This window comes from Parasteatoda tepidariorum, chromosome 6 (genome assembly GCF_043381705.1).
Source record: "Parasteatoda tepidariorum isolate YZ-2023 chromosome 6, CAS_Ptep_4.0, whole genome shotgun sequence".
In the NCBI taxonomy this organism is placed as follows: Eukaryota; Metazoa; Arthropoda; class Arachnida; order Araneae; family Theridiidae; genus Parasteatoda; species Parasteatoda tepidariorum.
Genome location: NC_092209.1, coordinates 63,875,499 through 63,879,045, shown reverse-complemented (window position 1 = coordinate 63,879,045; position 3,547 = coordinate 63,875,499). Strand labels below are relative to the sequence as shown.

At 27.0% G+C, this 3,547-nt stretch overlaps 1 non-coding gene across 1 annotated transcript; it reads left to right on the top strand.

Moving 5' to 3' along the window:
• The first annotated feature begins 2,341 nt into the window (after positions 1-2,341).
• On the top strand, positions 2,342-2,432 carry TRNAM-CAU (transfer RNA methionine (anticodon CAU)). Its single transcript is given in 2 exon segments — positions 2,342-2,378; positions 2,397-2,432. It is a non-coding gene; the product is annotated as a tRNA-Met (tRNA).
• Positions 2,433-3,547: the final 1,115 nt, after the last annotated feature.

Sequence of the window (3,547 nt, the reverse complement as noted above, 5' to 3'; positions counted from 1 at the left end):
CGTCCCGACCGTTAATTAATTCAAAATATATCAATACAATAATCGAAGGAGCACTGAAAAAAAAAATTACAACAAATAAAATAGAACACTTTAACTAAAAATATCACGTAAAAACAGAAAATAAAATATAAAGAAAAAACAGAATGAAACATAAAACGAAATATATAAAGCGAGTAGCGATCTCAAATAACCTTACATGAACGGGAAATTTTTCAAGAATGATTTAAAATATTTTAGTAATAATATTGCCAGATTACAAAATATGAAAACAGAAGCGCAAAGTTAGGTAAAAGCGTAAATATAGGGATTTGTTGTTTTATAGTGCGTTCTTACTGCAGTACCGAAGTCGTGCGTTTGATTTATTAGTTACCAAGTCATCGGTTGTTGTTTTTTTTAATTTTCTTTTCTTTTTATCTTCTTTTCTCTTTTTGTCCTTTTTGTATTTGTCTATTATCAACCCCTCCAAACAAGCATTAAAACTTCGCCATTGCCTCTGGTAACATGCTTCTTATGACCACTATAGTAAATTATTATACTAACGCTCTGTCGTAATATGGAATGATGCTTTTTTTGCGAATAATATGCTATTTTTATAACTGCTGTGAGTTTACAACTGTTACTCAAGGTCAAGTCTAGCCTATATAAAACCAGCGCTGTCTACGCTTATTTTGAAAATGGCTTAAAACGTCAATATGGAGAAAAGCCACAGTTTCGCGAAAATGAAAAACATTTGTGGTCTAATTTTTTAATATTTAATAACTTACTCCAATGCTGCATTACCTGGGCTCAAAAAAATTTGCAAAAACTGAGAATAAGGTAGTGATTTTAATAATTTTCATTTACGTGGCAAAATGTCGCCAAATCGGCTATTTTTAAAAAAGTTCAATAACTTCTAAAATGTTTAAATGTCTGCTCTAAAACCCAGATAAAACTATGGCTAAACTTATTATTTATTAAACAACATAATTTTACTTCTCTTTATATTTCTACCTATAACACTAATTATTCGGAATGGAAACATATAAATGAAAAAATTGAGATTTAAAAAAACTGTACGTAGTAGTTAAATTTACACATTTAAACTTTAATAAATGCTCGCATTTTAAAAATGGTTCGTTTAAATATTAAAGTTAGAAAATTTTCATTAAGTAGAGAAAATTAATGTAAAATATTCATAATTCGTGTTTGTTTTTCAGTTGTACTATATCATATCATATATTATTTCAAATCAGATTTATTTTGAAATGAAATGCAAATGCACCACTTATTGAGCTTGGCATGAGAACCAAAAGAAATTAAAGGAATTTTTTTAAGTAAAAGGAATTATTAATTTAGTTCAATAACTCATTAAATATTTAGTGAGATTGCAGCAACAAATTTTTCATGAAAATATTTTATGTATTACTTAGATTACTTATGGCGTAATATAAAAGAATTTTTGTTAATGCAGTATATTCCGATCTGTAGCAAACTTATTGTTACTTCTACAATTGTTCGAAGTTAATAAATTTACTGTAAGAGAGCAGCACATAACTGTAATAAGATTGTTGAGAACTTGAAGTTGAAGATAATTTTATTACTTTGAGTACAGTTCGTATTACTACCACGAGATGGCACTACTGAACTTAGTTGCAATTTGCTCTAAAATCTTTGCATTCCAAAATCAAACGATTCCAAAATTAAGCTACAGATTATTTGTTTTATTTGTATTTTGTTTTTAAAATACAACATTTCTTCCTTCATCACACTTCATGAGAATATTTATTTTTCATTCGTAGTAGGTGATAAGCATGAAGTTAAAAAGTTATAAATTTGAAAAAAATAAGCAATACTGTCATCCCCAAAATGGTACACATTTCAAGCTCTTGGCCAGGGACTAATATAGGGGACAATTATATCTATGCTCTTGGCATACAAAGATAATAGATGTAGGCTTAGGTTAAGCAGAACAATGTTCTTGTAAAACTATAAAAACTGGCAGCAATATTTCTAAAAGAAGATCTGAAGAATCACTTCGTTATCTTAATTATTATTTAAAAAAGATTATTTCTCTTAAAGAATCTTTGCGAAAGCTTTATGTTCTTAGATTATTAAATTAAAAAGGTAAAGCAGTGAATTTTTTAAGATCTGTATGGAAATTTTACTATCAGTTTCTTTGTTAGAGGGGGACGCTGGTCAGCTTTAAATTAGTTGTTTATAAAATAGTTTTCTGTTATATCGTTAGGTTTGTTTTATATTTATTGTTGCAGTGACTTATGGTTTTATTTAGTATAAAATTATAATATATTAAGATAAAGTATTATAATGCCTATATCATAAAACCTATTTGTTCATGTAACCAGCCTCGGTAGCGCAGTAGGCAGCGCGTCAGTCTCATAATCAACTCATACTGAGTTATCTGAAGGTCGTGAGTTCGATCCTCACCCGGGGCAGTTTTTTTTGTAATTCAGAGCCGGGACGGTGATGAATAATATATCTTTTGTTGTTTTTTCTTTTATGCGGCATTATTCGTAATTATATTTGATATTGTTTTATAAGTTTCAAATAATATTTTTAAAGCATTTTTGTGATTTTTTTTTGTAAATAAGTGAAAACTTTGGATTGAGTCTTGTTATTTTAATTATCCTCCGAAACAAATGTTGATGTTGAACAGAATTTTTTGCTATGTATGAATTTTTTTTTGGACAAATATCAAGAAACAGTTGAAAATATAATACAATTCTGGTATTTTTGAAGATTGTAAATTAAAATAATAAATTCTTATTTATCTCCATCAGGTATTTACGTACATTTAATTTTATACACAAATTGCATACTTATATTATTATATTATCTTATTTTACATTTAATTTTATACACAAATTGCATATACTTATATTAATTATTATAATTATTATATTATCTTATTTTACTTACTAAATTCTTAAATACCAGTTAAGATTTCTTTTTTTTTTTTATGAAAAAAATCTAATGTAAAGCATGTTTTCGAAAATTGCATTACTTTTTTTATTTAAAATCATCATACAAGCACTTTTTTTTTGAGAATTTTTAGGACGGCAAAATCTTAACCCTTAAGATTTCTTATTTTTTTTATGAAAAAAATCTAATGTAAATCATGTTTTCGAAAATTGCATTACTTTTTTATTTAAGATCATCATAAGAGCACTTTATAAGAATTTTTAGGACATCAAAGTTCTACGCTCATTAAAGTTTGAAAAATATGTTTTATATCCTAAAATAACAAAAAAAAGGAGAATGTATTGACTCCAAAACATTTTCATTTTGTGTAGAAACTTTAATGAATATAACAATTTCCATCTCATATTACTGAATATCAGAATTACATTGGATTATTAAATGATTTTTGATATTTTGAAATGTAAACGAGCGTCTCTTGTCTGAAAGTAAATTTTTATACCTGGAGAAGCTTCTTTCAACGTCTACTGATGTTATTGGTGCGTACTTGAAAAAGACGGTCTCACTTACTATCAATTCGTCTTCAATTTGAAAAGATGTTACTTCACCTNACCTGTTAATATCCTAGAGA